General features: G+C 37.7%; 1 protein-coding gene across 1 annotated transcript in view; it reads left to right on the top strand.

The window, feature by feature from the left end:
• cfap299 (cilia and flagella associated protein 299) overlaps positions 1-19937 on the top strand; it is a 63686-nt gene that overhangs the window by 8322 nt on the left and 35427 nt on the right. The window lies entirely within an intron of this gene.

The following is a 19937-nucleotide window of genomic DNA, read 5'->3' as shown; positions in this document are numbered from 1 at the left end:
TTTTTTCTCACAATTCTGACTTTTTTTCTCACAATTGCGAGTTTATATCTCACAATTCTGACTTTATTTCTCAGAATTGCGTGATATAAAGTCGCAATTGCGAGTTATAAAGTCAGAATTGTGTGATATAAAGTCGCAATTCTGAGAAAAAAAGACAGAATTGTGACTTTTTTTCTCACAATTGCGAGTTTACATCTCACAATTCTGACTTTATTTCTCAAAATTGCGTGATATAAAGTCGCAATTGCGAGTTATAAAGTCAGAATTGTGTGATATAAAGTCGCAATTCTGAGAAAAAAAGACAGAATTGTGACTTTTTTTCTCACAATTGCGAGTTTACATCTCACAATTCTGACTTTATAACACATAATTGCGAGTTTATATGTCGAAATTCTGACATCTTTTCTCAGAATTGTGAGATATAAACTCGCAATTGCGACTTATTAGGCCAATTTTTTTCCCCCCATCAGAATAGTTTAAATCTCACAATTCTGACTTTATATCATGCAATTCTGACTTTATAACTCGCAATTGCGACTTTACATCACGCAATTCTGACTTTATAACTCGCTTTGCGACTTTATATCACGCAATTCTGACTTTATGTCTCGCAATTCTGACTTTATAACTCGCAATTGCGACTTTATATCACGCAATTCTGACTTTTTATCTCGCAATTCTGACTTTATAACTCGCAATTGCGACTTTATATCTCGCAATTCTGACTTTTTATCTCGCAATTGCGACTTTATATCACGCAATTCTGACTTTATATCTCGCAATTCTGACTTTATATCTCGCAATTCTGACTTTATAACTCGCAATTGCGACTTTATATCACGCAATTCGGACTTTTTATCTCGCAATTGTGAGAAAAAAAGTCAGAATTGTGAGATAAAAAGTCGCAATTATTTATTTTATTTTTTTTATTCAGTGGCGGAAACAAGCTTCCATAATAAACACACTGCGTGTGAGACGCATTTAGTGTGACCGGTTTGATATACTGTATCTATGGCAACCAAACGTCACCGGTGAGACAAACGTGCAACGAACGGACGGTCAGATTACGTTTTGGCAGGGGAAAAACTGATCAGAAAATGTAACGAAAATGTAACAGAAGTTGTAGAAATGTAGTGGAGTAGAAAGTAGAATAATTGCTGCAAAATGTAACGAAGTAAAAGTAAAAAGTAAGCACTATTTATTCTACTTAAGTAAAGTAAAGATACGTGAAAAATGTACTTAAGTAAAGTAACGAAGTATTTGTACTTCGTTACATTCCACCACTGCTTACAAATCAAATGCTTTGGTAAAGTCACACAAATTAAACATTACACAAAAATAAATACTGAAGTTAATAATTATTTTTTTACAATGGGTATAATATATAATATCTTTTAGATTGTCAGTGCATCTTGTGGTGTTAGGAATTTTTCTGCGCATTTCTGCGCTAGCTCAAAACGTGCGTACACCACCTCCTGAGCTGGTGTAGGATTTGAGCGTGACGTACGCCAACGTCCATGTTGATAAATCTCAAAGTCACCGTGGTTTTGAGTGTACGCCAGGTGTACGCTGGAAATTTGGTGTACGCACTTTTGATAAATGAGGGCCAATGTGAGTCTGATACTGCTCCATAGGGTTTTGATTATGAGGCATGTCTTAACCGAACAAGGCCCATAGGCTTGTTTGAGATGCACCTTGCCTCGCCTCGCCTGAAATGTATGCCAGAGTAGGCGGCTGGCAAGTAAGCTAATGTGTATTTTAAATGTCAGTCCTGAAATGGTTTAAAGGCTGAAATATGTCAGGTATTTGTATAAAACCTTTTTTATTAAAACTTTATTTGAACTTGTAGATAACACTCCTTTAAAATATGGCCATCATTTTTAAAGTTATTATTTTATTTTAGTTTATGTAAACAAAAAGTGCATATTGCCATCAAAAACACGTTTGGGTCTAAAACAGCTTGGATAGTTGTTAATATGAAAGTTATTAGACATTATTTAAGATATTTAAGTATTGTATAACATGAGAAGCTCTCTGTCACTTTCATTTTAAAAAGTAGCTCTCAAATGAAAAAAGGTGAAAAAGACCCCTGCGCTATACAAATAAATGTGAAATGATTTGAATTGAACTATCCTACAGTTATGTGTTGCTCTTCTGGAGTCTCTTGAGGGAGATGGATGAACAACATGAGGGTGAGTAAATGACAATTTTTACTTTTGTTCACCATCCCTTCAATGACACAATATATACCATCATAATTTTAGGGAGAAATAGAGGGTTTATTGACATAGATAGGTTTTTGTTCCCATTATCCATTCCAAAATCTAAGCTTAGATTAGTTGATTTTAACTTGTTCTAACTGAATTTTGGGTTATATTCAAATCAACTGAGCAAATATTCTAACTCACCAGAATTAAGTAAACTTCCTTGCTCAGCATGCTAGCATTGAAAAGAAATGGGATTTGTCAGGAATAACAAGATCTTATTTCAGTTCCCTTTAAAGAGCTTTGCGATGGATTTATTCAATCTGGAATTAATGTTCTATTTCACCGACTTGTCACGTTACTTTTTCACATCTTTATTACTTGTCTTAAAGCAGGCAAACTTTTGGATTTGCTACGGATGTTGTTTTGAGTAAAATAAGGTTTTTAAAAAATTAGTCGGGCACATGTGGAGTCAATTTAATAGTGTGGATCTTGTTACAAAGCTGGTGTTGAATTGTGCTCTGAATGATTGAGACCAGGGTAGACTATTGCACATAATATACAGTGCTGATATGGATTAGGACTCAGTTACAGCACTAAAAACTAAAAAACAATGAACACAGTCACAGTCAGTCTATTACCAAAAGACTTTCTTTCATTTCAAGTGTCTATGTGGTTATTGGTTATTTTTAAAGTATTTTTTTTAACTATGTTTATTTTTTGTGGCCTTTTATTGTGGCCAGCCTAAGGCACACCTGTGCAATAACCATGCTGTTATCGCACAGCCATGCAGCATATTGATATGCCACACCTGTGAGGTGGATGGATTATCTCGGGAAAGGAGAAGTGCTCACTAACACAGATTTAGACAGATTTGTGAACAATATTTGAGAGAAATAGGCCTTTTGTGTGCATAAAAAAGTCTTAGATATTTGAGTTCAGCTCATGAAAAATGGGGACAAAAACAGTGTGTTGCAAAAGTGTTGCATTTATAATTTTGTTCAGTGTAATTCACCCCCTTTATTACTAAATGTACCCCATTTTTCATATCAACAGAAAAATATAGCGGGATAAACTGGCTTCTCTTGAGACTCCTCCGCTTTAGAGCATAGTCAGTGTTTCTCTCAAACTACCTTACCTTTCTTACATCACAAACTGCAACCAATCACGTCAACGTGTGGGGGACGTGATTGGTTGCAGTTTGTGATGTAAGAAAGGTAAGGTAGTTTGAGACGTAAGAAACACTGACGATTTCAAACCAATTTTCAAGTCATTTCCTCACTGCAGTTTCAAGGGGAAAATACTCAGGAATGGTGTTGAACTATGAATTTTGCACATGGTTTGTATTAAAGTTTATTATAAACACCACGTAGACATAAATTACACTTAAAAACTTGATTTTCACCACAGGATGTCTTTAAATTTCACAACATAGCCTACCACAGAGGTATTTTTCTACAAAGGGCAAATCATGTACCTTGATTGAGGCCAGCAGGCTGCATTATATCCAACTCCTTTTTAAAATCAAATTCATTTATATTCTCTACATTTACAACTGTTTTCCCCTATTTTTTCCACCCATTTTTTCCACCCTCTTGTGTTATGGCATGGTGGGCTAAATCAAACGTCATCTCTTGGTTTGAGAATCAAAACAGATTCCAATTCTGAAAACAGAGACTTAAGGGTCAGGAATAGGATACTTTTTAAACCATTCAAAAGCAAGAAGACTCGAAAGACAATGTCTCGGTTATGTAAGTAACCCTCGTTCCATGAAGGAGACAATGGAGACGTTACGTCAGACGTGATCTGACGAATTGGGATCTTGCCTGAGAGCCCAATGACCTTTGAGTGTAAACTAAATGAGCCAATGCACATTGGCATGTGATATCCCGCCCCGAATGGAAGTGCGCTTCCATTGCACATTTAGGTTTTCGCTGAGGAGCCGATCTGGTGATCTGGTTGCTCTGGTGATCTGGCCACTCAGCGGTGGTACAGTAATTTTAGAGACAGGACATAACATCTCTATTTCCTCCTTCAGGGAATGAGGGTTACATACATGAGCTAGATGTTCCCTATCAGTCAGTCACATTCAATGTTACGTCAGACGTGATCTGACGAATTGGGATCCCTACCTAAATGCCACTATTGCTGCCTCTTCCAGCGCTCCGAGTAAGCTACCTGATCCCCACCTACTGGGGCAGAAGATGGAACAGGGCTTTACGCCAAGATAGCTGATCACTGCTGTTCCGCATGACCCATACAGAGATTATTGGATAACACTGGGGAAGCATGCCTTTTCTAGGTGGAAAAGAGTGCTATAGAATCCACGTCCTACCTGTAGTGAGGTTTTGTGTGAAAATTGCACATATGGACTGGCCGTTAGGGCAGTGGAACATATGGAATATCCCTGAGGTAGCCTAGTTAGGGGGGAGTCAACACCGGCAGGGACCACAGAGCGGACTCTGCCAAGGGAAAGACACAGGATCGGCAACAGGGGAATCGTACCATAGAAGAATACACATATGGGATCACCGTAAGGAGCACAACATATGGCGCCTAGCACAGGGGTCAACCATTGGGCGTACTTACGAGTGTTAGGTCTGGCTTTGGACGCTCTGCCACGTATGACTGCTGAGGGTGGTGCAGGAACTCAACAGGGTTTGTCAACTGGGGTACTCAAATGAGGAGCAACCTAAGCACACAAATCCGGTCCATAGGCGGGTCCCCGGCTTTCACTGGCCACTTGGGGCGAGTACACGGGAGGACACTGGCTCTACAGGAAGCCTATAAAACCTGGCAAAGGTGCTGGGTGGTGCCCATCCCACAGCTCTACATATATTGTACCATGTGCCAGCACCCAGGAGGAAGCAACACTTCTGATTGACTGAACTCTCAACCCGAGGGGGCATGGCACACCTTGGGTCTGGTATGCCAAAACGATGGCAACTATTATCAAGTGAGCCATCCTCTGCTTAGAGACAGGCTTTCCCTTCTGCTGGCCTCGATTACAGACAAAGAGCTGGTCTGAGGTCCCAAACCTCTGCATTCGGTCAACGTACAGGTGCAAAGCTAAGGCTGGGTCTGCCTCCTCCAGGGGCATTGCTTGCGTGTTCACCACCTGGTCCTTGAAAGGAGTGGTGGGAACCTTTGGCATGTATCTGGGCCAGGATCTCAGGATAACATGAAAGTTGGCCGGTTCGAATTCCAGACATCATGCCTGATCCCTGAACACACTCTTGATAGAAGCCAGCACAATCAGGAGCACTGTCTTCATTGACAGAATTCTCAGCTCAATTGACTTCAGCGTCCTGGATTGGTTTAGCGGATGACCGCAAACTCCATCTGGGGAATCACCATGAACCCCTGATCCCACCCCACCATCGAGGGTAGCGAGATAGGTTGTATAGTGCTATTGCTAATTTGTTTATTTGTTCTTATTTAATTGACTGATTACTGACTGTTTATGATATTTTTGTTTAAACCATAGCCAAAAGTTACATGTGGCATTCAGCTGCAACTAAATGTTTTGCTAAGAACAAAGAATCATTATGTTTGATATCAAACTTGATATGATATCCAAATCTAAATGTTCGTTATCAGTCTTTCCTTGCCTATGTATTGATATTTAATACACATGAGCAGCAGTATATTTTGAGCAGCAGCACTGGGCAGACAACACTGTAAAAATAGAAACCAAGCATCCATTCTAAATGTTGTGCAGCTTAATTGTTGCAGTGGCGGTTAGGCAAAAACTTTGACTTAACATGAACGATATACTTTCCCTGGCTTGTTGCTTGCTTTATCACATAGCATCTTGTTGTATGGCATGATTAGCCTAGAAATCTAGATGCACTCTAGCAGCAGCAAAAATTATTTTGCAGCCAGTGTGGTCTAGCAACTCTACGTTGGCTTGCGAGTTGTAAAAACCAAACTCTGGTCAGGCCAATCACATCGTGTATAGAGTTGATGGGCAGGCTTAACATAATGACAGCAGAGTTCTGACGGTTCCACGTGAATAATTTCCCTGCTACTTGAAAACAAAGATGATGTTGCTGGCGAACAGCGGTCTTTCGAATCGGCTTTGGGCGCGACTCTGGAGGATTTGGAGTTAAGAGAACATCACTTAAGTCATTCTTAAAAAAGGAAGATGTGTTCGGAATTGTCGACCAGATACGGCAAAAGTTTAATATATCAACTAGCTCTGCTGGTGGGAAAACGCATGGGACTCACTCATGAGTCCACAGCCGCTCGTTGCTCTGGTTGGTTGTAGCGCTATCCTATTGCGTGCAGAGGGAAGACCACTGGAAAGACAACTGTTTATCCCGCCCCTTGGATTGAGGCATGCCAATTGTGAGTTCCCTGACCTAACACCTTGATGTAGGTTTGGCTTGCCAGGCTATGGCCTGATGGTAATCTGACTGATTTTTTTATAAATGACTGCAAATGTTAGGTTTGGTCATGCAATCACTAATGTTTATACTCTTGTGATTATTCTAACCACCACATGATTCGACTGTGTGGTCAAACTTAAGTAGATACGCATGAATTGGATGATTTAGTCTTCTTTGTATCTGATTTATATTGATACCAGTAGCAAATTATACGATTTATCAGAATTAAAGTCACACCAGATATTTCCGGATAATCAACAACAGTGGAATATCAAATAAATCTTTGTTTACAGGGCTCAGTTTTGATCTTAACGAAACCAGTGTTTTGTTATGTTATACTTTTAGCCATTTCCTCTCTGTATGATGTTTGTCATGCAAGTAGCATTTTTAGTCGAGAGGACCTCTTTGTTCAGTCCGGCTCTGTTCTTCTTTGAAAAACACTTTTATTATGAGCTGTTACAGTGGTTAGTGACTTTGCGGAGGTACGTATGAGTTCACCTTTTCCCCCTACATCCTTTACCTTGGGCTCAAAGGCCTGTGATGTTTCATGTCTCGTGATGTGGCTTCCAGTATCCCAGTGCAGGGGTGGAAGTGTTTTTCACATTAAATAGCCTTTTGCCATAAAGATACTAGACAATCATCTGCTTTGTAGTTTGGCCTCCTCACAAATGCCGGATGTATATGATGGATTCTGCAGTGACCTGGAGGTATTATGTTAAACACATGTTAATAGCTTTGTCAATGCAGAGACATTGAACAGGACCAACTTTTAATGTGTAGAGGATTTACCAAAATACTCCCAAATTAGTGGTGGAACAAGATGGGAACAAATGAGAAATGACTTCTGCGTTACTGAAAACAATATGAAGGTACATTACAAAGTATTTGTAAAAATTATTTCAATTTCAATGTTTAACAATCTTCACTGCTCTTTTTTAAACAGATGTGTCACTACAGTATATAAACGCACAAGGGGATCTTTAGAATAAAAGCAATAATCGTGAATATCACAAACTTCAATAATGACACATACTCAATGCTTTCTTAAACAGATAAACATGCCCAAGAACAGGTGTATGGGAGTCAATAAGGCACACAGCAATAAACTAATATTCAGATGGCGCTGAACAACATTCAACAAAAGACGCATCAGTTCAATTGACTGACGCGCATAGCGCGTTATTACAAAGGACTCTATCCCATGCACCCTCACAATTGACCCCTTTCATTGTCCCAGTCCACAAAATAAACCAAAAGTAAACTTCTGGCTGACTTGAGAGCTCTCCAGGCTTTCCAACCAGAAAACAGTTAGTCTGTGAGAATAATCCACTGTTCGGAACGTGACGAAAAAACGTAATCCACACCTGATGCAGTGGTATACCACTTCAAAAAAATTAAAAAATAGAACTGATCTCACCAGATTCGTAGATCGTCGGGCAATTTTAACCCACACAGTTAGAAAGTTTGGGTCTGGGCATTGGGCACGTCCTCTTGCCAGAGACGCGCACACAAGTAAACAGTCCAGGTGGTTCAGTAAGTTTCTGTCCTTCTGTCCCCCCTTAACGTATCGTTTAAAAAAAAAATACTATCAAACCATATGGAACAAGCCTTAAATCTCTATACAGTAGCTGCAGCAAACAATACCATGCACCATGTATTCAAAACACACCTGCCTTCTTTTTGATTCTCACCACACCCCTAAGTAAGCTTTGGCCCACCTTGAATTAAGGGCGACCGAGGCCTTAAAGAGATATCACCCAGTCTCACCAAATATACAGTGGAAACTAGGTATATTACTCAGGAATATATGCAAGTATCATTCATCATACATAAACATACATCCAATGTAATATGTTCTATGCCACCATAAGAATTACTGTTTCAAAGGAACACTTAAAATTAATGTGACAAGGTCACAAACGTTTGATACTGGTCTATGTTTGGCAATGGAAAAAAACAAAACGTATTTAGATTTGTAAGTAACTGCTTTACAAAGACTGTGGACAATTACACACTGCATAAAAAGACATACGGAAGTCAGCTTAATTCCACTGGTCAGAACACTTTGTAATGTACAGTCCTTATGTTTTCTTAGTCTGTCTGTGGTTAATAGCCACTTCAACTTGCTGTATGATTAGAAGGTCTTGCAGACTGATGAGGTTAGAACCACAAGCCTAACATGTGCAAAGCAGATTAATCTAATAGACCACAGTGCTTGTGATGGAGGAATCCTGGTCAATGTCAAAAGTAAGATGAAACAACTCATTCCATGCTGCACAAATGTATTTAAATTTTCTTGAAGTACCTTTTCCTACATTTTGGCATTTAAAAGTTTTAACAAAAAATGCTTTAGTTGATTAAACCAGTTCAGCTTGGGTAAAACATAAGTCAATAAATTTCATATGATGTTAATGTCTAATTCATTTATTGTTCGATGTCTTGACAGCACAGGTTAAAATGTAACATTCTGACAGAACCCCAATCATATTAAATATATCCTGAGTGTAATTTAATGACACAGCATGTTTCATTTACAGACCTTGCTCCACCACAAACGTCAATGGTTAACAATGAGAGGCCTCTTTAAAATAAAGAGTATGTGTAACGGATACATTTGTCTCAATATAATCAGAGGTGACAGAGAATTTCTTTTAAAAAAAGGAGTTAAGTAAATTGTCAAGCTGGGTGGAATTTCCCTTGACGTTCAACAGCCCAAAATAATATTTTCCATAAGAATCTTTTTCTCCAAGTGCCTGCAGGAAAATCTGTACTGCTGATTTTTAGAAATCACTGTACTATTGAAAGCTGCCATCTGCCAGGCCAGTAAGAATATAATGTTTATTTTGTTCTTCTTTTTCAAGAAAACATTTAAGCAACCAAAGGACTAAATTCTCCACACAAGATCTGTTGTTCTTAGATATATATATAAAAAAAAAATTGTCAGGGATCCTTTTGAGGATAATTCGGCCAGTTGCTGAGTTGGTAAAATGTTATAAGGCCAAGAAGGTTTTGATAATTAGAAGTTGGTATAGATCAGATTTATCTGGCATAGAAATGGCCAGAGGTTAGAGCTCACGGCAGTGTTTAGTATTGAATTTCTTTTTATTATAATCCAAGCGTAGCCTGTCTCTCCTGTCAGCTGTACAAACAGATAGTAAAATTGAGCTCGAGAGCAGCTAGAAGATAAATCATTATTTGTAGTGTTGGTCAGTGCATAGCAGAAAGAGCACCACTGGGAACACTTTGTGTCCTGTGGTTGATAAAAAGCTTGTTATTTTCCTGGTCGTCCATAGGTCTTTAGTGTATGAGAATGGTAAGCACATTCTTTTTTTTTTTTTATAGATTGGACATTAAAATTTAGAAAATGTATGCAGTAAGCTGTGCAGGCAGATATATTGCTGCCATATTAAACAATTTAGTTGCTTCTTTATTTATTATTATTGACTCGCATTGTTGTTGATGAGTGGAACATGAGCTTTAAGCCATGTTTCTCTTTAGTAGGAGAGGATTTGAAAGGGGTGAATGTTTTCATCTGCTTGTGGTAGAAACACTTATTAGAAACTTAGGCCCACTCATGCCAGTGGTCATTTGTCCAACACTCCAAGTGAAAAACAATATCAAAATGTATTTAAAATATATTAATTTCATACTAAAGTATACTACAAAACATATTTACTGAGATATTGCTCGAGACTTACTGATTTAAATATTATAATAAAAAATGTTGGAGTACTTTATTGCACAATGCATATTTAGTAATATTAAGCCTAAAATGTGTTTTAATATCACTATTTGTAAGGATAGTATGATCAAATATAGGCCGCTAAGTCTGTAAATGCAAGATATTAAAGAGTTCCACTGTAGCACAATCAAACATACTTAAGTATTTCTTTAGTTGGACCTCAGCACTATTTCCGGATAACTAAAGTGCATTAAGTACAAAATTACAGTAGTTGTTCCAATTTAGTATTGAAGTATTTAGTCCTTTAAGTATACCAATTTAGTATACCAAAAGTACAATTGCAGGGTATTTATATTAAGTACATAAATATGTATTTGTAGTATACTTGGCATAAAATAAAGGCATTTCAAAAACATTTTGGTATTTATTTATTACTAGGGCAAAGCAAGCAGCTCCCTCTGAATATTGTTTACCTTGTGCTTTCATGCAAGTGCTAGAGAGAAAGAGATAAATAAATGACCAAGAATGAACTGCACATTTTTGTTCTTGCTGTTTTTTCTGCTGTTATGGAAAATTATAAAATTCCTTATATTTATTAAAGTTAATATTTTTTTTAAACTAAACTTGACAAAAAAAATATATATAAAATATGTCTCTAACAATAATTTATGACTCAATATTTGGCTTGATTTATTATTATAAATAGACCAAACTCACTTCCCTCTGGTTCCTCAAGATATATTTTCTAAATACTGGAAAAATATATAGAACCAATTTTTCCTCAATTATAAATCTGTGGGTCATTAAAGCACATTAATTCAGTACTGGGACCAAGACAAACATTGCCACACATAAGAAGATGAATAAATGATTCAAAAACACTCAAGTTTCACGTCTTGCTGCACCTGATCACTAGCTACAGCAGTTGCTGTGTGAAAGCAGAGGCCACATTAATTCTACCAAATGAGGCCTAATAAAGTGTCATGTCAGATTGATGGGGAATGTTCCATTTGGCATCGTTTTTAGGGGTAGTTCTCACCCACCAAGCGTGACTTCTGCTGTTTCCCTAGCTACTGGATTGGGGTAACCCCTTTTTCTTGCCTCCTTAACACCTGTGTTTACATTGGGGCCTCGGCCCCCATGACCTAACAGAGGTCCTTCACTCACACCGAAGATGAGGTGCTCTCCCAGCTCTCAAATATATGCTGCTCCTGCACTTTCACCACTATGCAATTCCTCTAAGAGTTTAATTGTGGGCATCGGCAAAAGAAAGGTATAGGTTACATTCCTCCTTCATATTGAAGTTTATTTGAACACTGAGGGGGTGAAAACAAAGACAAGCTTCACCATATTATTGCAATGTGTGTGTGGGAAAAGGCTTCTTTATTTTGCCTTTATGTGTGACCAGCACTGAAGTCTGCTAACACATAAATCATCTTTGCAACTTGCATTTTGCTGGACAAGAATCTGTCTGTAATGGTGGTGATTAAAACAGAAAGCATAAATTAATACGAGTAGCTTCAATTTCAGTTGATTTAATTTCTATTTAAGATACTTCTCTTCAGCTTGTTTTCTGTTTTTTTTTTTTGTGGTTCTCCCTTCATGTGGCCTCAAGATAGTAACTCGTGGCCTCAAGATACTAACTCGTGGCCTCAAGATAGTAACTCGTGGCCTCAAGATACTAACTCGTGGCCTCAAGATAGTAACTCGTCGTGGCCTCAAGATACTAACTCGTGGCCTCAAGATACTAACACGAGTTACTATCTTGAGGCCACGAGTTACTATCTTGAGGCCACGAGTTACTATCTTGAGACCACGGGATAGTATCTTGAGGCCACGAGTTACTATCTTGAGGCCACGAATTACAATCTTGAGGGCACGAGTTACAATCTTGAGGCCACGAGATAGTATCTTGAGGCCACGAGTTACTATCTTGAGGCCATGAGTTACAATCTTGAGGCCACGAGTTACTATCTTGAGGCCACGAGTTACTATCTTGAGGTCACGAGTTACTATCTTGAGGCCACGAGTTACTATCTTGAGGCCAAGAGTTACTATCTTGAGGCCTCGAGTTACTATCTTGAGGCCATGAGTTACAATCTTGAGGCCACGAGTTACTATCTTGAGACCACATGATAGTATCAAATTTTTTTTTTTTTTGCCTAAGTGGGACTAGGGGGGCTCCGTAGTTTTGTTTCTAGAGTCAATATTTTATTTTAAGTTCATCTTTGATTATGTGAAATAAGTTGTCATTTAATTTCATTAATCAAATTGTAATTAAAATGTAAATATCTGCATTACATCCATCACCCTAACAAAAGTTAAATTAGATAACCACTAGTGAGAAGATGTTGAAGGGTTCCTTGTTATCACAGAATCTTATTGGAGAAAGATGCTAAGCATTTGATTTCAGTCTTTTACCATATTCCCAGTCTCATAGGTAAGATGGTGATACATCCTGTTCCTTAATAAATTGATCAGGCTTGATGAGGTAAAGATTCTTCCATGGAGATTAAGCATGGTTGAGTTGGAAACTTTCACCATATGTGCTGCTTGTGTGTGTTCTTCTTGTACCATCAAACATCACTAAACACGTAAGAACTCGGCCAAAAATCTGTGCAAAGCTTACAATGTCGACAATACAACATCTTTAGTGGCTAAGGCAGATAAATATTTTTTTTTATGAATCAAAATAATCTTAGAGGGACTGCCTGTATGTAGTCAAATAATTCACATGCGATTTTCTAATTCAACTCAAATCTTGTCAAAGTACAGTATCTGTCCTGATCATTTGCATGTACAGCATTGTTCAGAGCCTTTAGAAACCTAAACCAAAAAGTTGCATTGTATGAAAGAAGACTTAAACATTTATTCTATGTGTGGAAACTTAAAACATCTGGAGTACCATACATTTGAGCTAAGGGCTTTTGACGTGGCTAATAAATTTCAAGACGGGGTTTGGATACCGGTATTAAACTGTAACATACACTTTTGGAGTCAGCTTACACTAGGAACCTTTCAATTTACAGTTATTAACTACATGTCTCTATTCTGCAAATTTGTGATTTAAAACTAAGGGAGACTTACAGATTCTCTTGCCATTTAATTATTTTTAGACTATTTCATGGTGATGATAAAGCAGTTATGTGTGCTTTTCTTCTCCTTAACTTGCCTTATTATTGACACAGTTACACTCAGGGGCTATATATCAAGAATAAAGACCATCTGTACTCCATTTTGGGAAAGAATCTCTCTTATTATCCTACTCTATGATTAATTACTTCTGTGGGCGCATGGCTAGTCCAAATGATTCCCGTCTTTTGTGGTCACAAATTGAAGTTGACCAATTCACATGCATTCATTAACACACACAACCTTAAGTTTGCTTTGTGGACAAAAAGAACACCAATAATATTGAATTCATTTAAGTGTAAACAGTTGATTACTATATACATAACTAGTTTTGATGCCTCAGAAATGTTCAGTGGAGCAAACACACCACAATAAATGTACCTTTCTCACTCCTAGGCTCAAACACGCACACACACATATTTGACACACATTGTGCCCTCTGTCTTTGACTTGATCTGGAACAGCTGACTGTCATGCCTTATGTCCGAAACACCCTTAAATTGAAGGTAAATAACCAAACCCTCTGTGCGCATCAACACCATATTTCAAGGGCACTTAGGCTTGTTCTCTAAGGGCCATTTATCATAGTCCAATAAAAATGGGGGCTTGGTTTCTTTGCAACTGTGTGTCTAGGCTGCTGAAGCCAAAAGAAACCATTCTCCCCCCAAAACCTAAATTCTGGCAGTCCGTCTATGCTCAATATAAAGACACATGCTATCTTGTATTTGGACTATGCAGTAATACTTGACATTACTATTATTTTAACTTTGCACATAAATCTGTCCTGACAACCTTGCACAGATTGAGTTGGAAATACAATTAGACGCAGAGACACAGGCCTCTGTCCTCACCACACATGTTACTGCCAGAAATGTGTGAATATTAAAAGTATGCAGGATGTAAGGAACCCAGTGTGGTAAATTTGGTTGGACATAATTTATGTTTTCCCTGAAAAAAAAAAAAAATGTATGTGTGGCATCTGGCAAATGAATAAATGTGTACTTTTCAATTAGCTAAGTAAAAATGTTATTGAGACACATCTGTTAGACACACAGATTAAATCCAAATATTGCAGAGCTTTGAGTATCTTCATCATAAGTAGCCTAACAAATGTAAACCTCTAAATTCTTCTAGAAAGTAGTTTGCTTGCATTTAGGAAATATAGACTTAAAGTTTAATAGCCATCAGCAACAGTGATATGGTTGTCATTGTTTATATGCAGTATATATTTTTTATGGTTTTTTTTTTTACAGTATACGTATATATTTTAGTTTTAGTTGTTCAACATTTATTTTAGCTATTTGCCAACTAAGACAACATTCTAATTTCCTTTATCCTAATTTCCAGGGATACTGCACCCAAAAATGGAAATTCTGTCATCAATTAAATACTCAAGTTGTTTCAAACCTGTATGAGTTTCTTTCTTCTGCTGAACACAAAGGAAGATATTTTGAAGAACGATTGGAACTTTGGCACCATTGACTTCAGTATTTTTTTATTTTATTTTTTTCTAATATGGAAGTCAATCGTGCCGAACAACTGTTTGGTTCCAATCGTTCTTCAAAAAATCGTCCTTTGTGTTCAGCAGAAGAAAGAAACTCATACAGGTTTGCAACAACTTGAGGGTGAGTAAATGATGACAGAATATTCATTTTTGGGCGTAATATCCCTTTAGGTTGTCAGTTTATGTTTTTCATCTAATATTTGTATTTTATTTCATCTTATTTCAGTTACTGAACTATTTTGGTAGTTTATATAAGAATAACACTGTTTAGAATAAGTTTGCATTTATTATTATTAGTGCATGTGTGTGCAATGAACAACTTTTTTAAAATGTTACTGCAGGGTTGGGTGAAGGCATGAGTAATGCAGAAGTTAATGGCTTTTTTATTAAAAAAATAAATACAAACAAAAACAAACAAGACAATACAGGGGTGTCTGGGCTCTGTCATAAATCTAAGAAATAAACTAGACCAAAGTGACAGAACCCTGACAGTTAATTCAAATGAAACATGATTTAAAATAATAAATATTGTTAATTGACTTATTTAATTTAACTTTAAATGTTAAAAGTGTATATGTAGAAATTAAATGAACCTAAATGAATGCTTCAATTTTAGTTTTTGATACATAATTCATAAACTGGTGTCAGCAAGTTGAACTTTTTTGTAAAGCATACACTGTAAAGCATACACATTGTCACATTTAGTTTAGGGTCCAATTCTCACTATTAAAGGAGTAGTTCACTTTAAAAAAAAAAAATTGCTGATAATTTACTCACCCCCATGTCATCCAAAATGTCCTTATCTTTCTTTCTTCAGTCGAAAAGAAATTAAGGTTTTTGATGAAAACAGTCCAGATGGTTCAAGGTCCAAAAGATAGTTTCAGTGCAGCTTTAAAAGACACCAGACGATGAATAAGGGTCTTATCTAGCGAAACGATCGCTCATTTAAAAAAAATAATAATTTAAAAAGTTTAAGTTTTATAAGCACAAATGCTCGCCTTGCTCTGTTCTGTGATGAGCGTTTGTGACTCTCCTGTTCAAACTCTTTCATCAAAATGAACAAATCTTTTTTCGATTCATGACTCGAAGGGTCCTAGACTAGACCCTTATTCATCGTCTGGTGTCGTTCAAAGCCCTTTGAACCTGTACTGAAACTTTCATTTGGACCTTGAACCGTTTGGTTCCCAATGAAGTCCATTATATGGAGAAAATCCTGGAATGCTTTCATCAAAAACCTTCATTCCTTTTTGACTGAAGAAAGAAAGACGTGCATCTTGGATGACATCGGGGTGAGTAAATTATCAGCATAAGTTTTTTTAAAAGTGAACTACTCCTTTAACTATGACTTTTGCCACAATAAACTCCTGCTTTTTAATAGTTAGTAAGGTAGTTGTTAAGTTTAGGTATCAGGTACAGATGTAGAATATGATGATGCAGAATAAGGCATTAACATAAGCTGTTTTAGTCCTAATAAACAGCCAATGTCCTAGTAATATGCATGCTAATAAGCAACAAGTTAATAGTGAGAAATGGACCTTAAACCAAAGTGTAATATGTCTGTGAGTGTGAATACATGAATAATAATAGAATAAGTAGACTTTAAATGATGGACATGTCCTTTTAAGCCTGTAAAATTTAACTATCCATTTTACAGTTGTCTGCTAAACGATGCAGGACTAATCCGAAATACTTGTGTTAGGACATTAGTCTACAGTGACCAATGAGATTAGTTTGGCTTGAGTTACACCCTAAAGTGTTCCAAATGACTTCCCATTACCTATTACATAGTGTAATAAGAACACACACAGTTACTCTCATATTGCCGTCTATCACTGATGGTGTTACAGAACGTGGTGGTAGGAAGGATGAATAGGAAACAGGGTTTTAATAAGGAAACTAAACAGGAACCACAACACACGCTAAACTATAAACGAGAACCGACCAAGACTAACTGAACAGAAGGAGGCTAAATACAGATACCAATGAACAATGACAGGGTGAACACATGTGACACAGATGATGATGACGATAAACAGGTGGGTAATGAGGGAGTGAGTTCAGGTGTGGAGACAAGGAGGATTCTGGGAAGTGTGATGAAGAAGAAGACAGGATGGTGCAGACGATGACTGTAACATATGGAGCATTCTGTTTGTGTTATAATTATACTTGCTCATGGTACTGCTGTTACAACCGTTGACTTCTTAATTCAACTCGGCCCTGATTTTTGATGCACAGTGACATGTTAGCGTATACTTGGCAGGTAACGTCATCCATAATGTGTTGAGGAATGGATGTGTGAAAACTTGGATGACCCATGTGGTTTGGTTGTCAATGAAGTTATTCCTAAGATGTACACAAACAGGCTGGTCATATTTTTAACACTTCTGCTTGTTTATACCATATATTATTTTGACAAGAACTCGCTTGGGTGGTCACATAGCTGATCAAGAAATATGCCTCAAGCATTTTGATGGTATGACATATTCAGGCTACATTTCATGTTGCACAAGAAGAATTTTGTGCAACACACTGTGTAAAGAACGACCAGGTAAAACACACTAGCATAATTGAAATAGCTAAACCTTTTTTATTGTTTGAGCATATATGAAGGACAGTAGATTGGACAAGTTTTGCATGGTAGTTAACACAAGCCCCAGATCACTTCAGACAGCATTATGGCCCCTGTCCTGAATACACAGAGGAACTGTAACAAAGGCCTCTCATGATAGTATTACAGTGCCTGGCATCCTGCTGCACGTTTATGAACTACAGGCAACCGAGTAGTTGACCAAAATAAATGTCATGTGTGTGTTCCATTTACTTAGAGCTTTTCCCCCCAGTTTCTTTTCATCATCCTGAATAAACAGAGCAGGGCCCCAAGAGCATCATGGTCTGTTAAATCCTTTCTAAGCAGCACCCACCCCCCCCACCCCACCTGCCACCCTGTAACCTGAGTATGGCAACAGAGCGTGCCCGAAGCGGGGAGGGGAACTAGGAATCATTAGGAATAGGCTATTACGTCTTCAGGCCAATACAGGTGCATGACTTTTTGATTTAACAGCCACTTGACAGATAACAAATAGGCATAATTACAGGTCAAGTGTACTCTCTTAAACTAAAAAGTCAACTAAAAGTATATAGCAAACTAATAGTATACCTAAGGCCGTGTGTCCACCAAAGCGGTTTTCCATGCGCCTGGCATATGTTTTCAATGGGAGCGCTGCATTTTTAAAAGACATGAGCGTAAAGGCCCTTTCACACAGGATGCGGAATGCGCTGCACTATGAACGACATTAATTTCAATGGCTTGTGCCGCGCGATGACGTTTTGTTACTGCGTCGACCAAAGCTCAAGCGCAGCGGTGTGCACGATTGACGTCCTCGCGCACACGCCATGGTCAAAGTTCAAAATAGTTCAACGTAGTGACGATAGTGACGATTACCAGCGCGGCCAATAGAAACGAGGCATCCTCCAAACAAGCACGGAAATCAAAATGGATGAACTGCAAGTAGTGTGTTGGAATTCCCTGAGGTATACGTTACAAGTTTGAGGTTGTATAGGGACAAATAACTAACGTTATTAAAGGGATAGTTCACTTTGAAATTAATTTTTGAAATGTTTTAGCTTACCTCAAGGGCATCCAAGATGTTGGTGTCTTTGTTTTCTCAGCATTTTCAATTTTGACATTTTTTGGTCAAACCGTTGTTGTCTGTCAGTCCTATAACGCAGTTTTAGGGGGTCCACCTCAAAGAGCATGCACAGAGAAGTCAAAATGAAACATGATTTTATGACTCGTGAATGTAAGTACACACTGATGGCCTAAGACACGAAACGAACAGTTTGTGTGAGAAAACGAACAGTATTTATATAGTTTTCACCTCTTGTTAATAGCCATCGAACTGATCTGAATCAGATGTCCAACTGAACCAAATTGAACCGTCCCCAGACGTTACGCCGGAAGTGATCTATCGCGCGTCTACGTCACGCATTGTTTACACGGAGATTTTGGAACTTTTACCTTTCACTAAACATATTTAGATATATTGAAATCGTCTTCCATTGCGATTTCCCGTATATCTAAATATGTTTAGTTGAAGAAAATGCATCCATACATCATAAACGTAATTCGTTTGGCTCCAGGTGTCAATAAAGGAAGTATAGAGGATGGAGTAAAACAAAACACTGGTCACAAAGTCTAAAACGAGAATTTTTAAAGAGAAATGTTGGTTCCGTATTTCGGTATAAAAGAAAAGATGAGCTTGAGTTTGTTGCCCAGCCCAATTAGTTTGAACCGTGAAAGGCATCTAAGCTTACACTACTCCTACATTCTATGCCACGCGTCGGGTCAGAGGTCACTCTTCCGCCATTACCAGAAGCCAGTGATTATAGTTTTTAAAGTTATAAATATTGATATTTTTCTCACAAACACATTGCTCTACCCTGGAGGCATGGGGATTACTTTTATGGTGCATGGATGCACTTTTTTCCCATTATAAACCTTGGAAGAGCCAGGATATGTTTTATGATGACTCCAATTGTGTTTGGCGCTCCAATGGTGGTTTACTGATTACCTAATAGTGAACTAACTCATTCAACTGAGCGATATTATTCACTTATTAATGAATTAGAGTTTCTTGTAGTTTAATAGTAGTTACTAGAGTGTTCATTTTGTGTTACACATTTGTTCCTGTATTATTCATTAATGTCAGAACAGTAGTCTAAAGTGTTACCTATAAAATGTGTTACCTATAAAAGGTCAATGTGAGTAAATGATCACGATTGTCTTTTTTTAATTATTCCTTTAACATTGATTTTTTTTTTTTTTGTAAGGAGCAGACTCGGTTAAATGAGGTGGTGTGTTCTGTTTTACTGTGATATTAGGAGAGGGTAATCTGTTCTGCCCTTTTCACCTGCTTTTGCACTGTGTAAACCTGAGCAAAAAAAGTTGTCAAATACTTGTTTTATTGGCAGGCCGATGATTCTGCAGGTATACTGCAGACATTATGAAAGTTGAGCAAATTTGG

The sequence above is a fragment of the Pimephales promelas genome, chromosome 4 (assembly GCF_988280905.1).
Source record: "Pimephales promelas chromosome 4, fPimPro1.hap1.1, whole genome shotgun sequence".
Taxonomy (NCBI): domain Eukaryota; kingdom Metazoa; phylum Chordata; class Actinopteri; order Cypriniformes; family Leuciscidae; genus Pimephales; species Pimephales promelas.
This window is presented reverse-complemented; position numbering and strand designations above follow the sequence as displayed.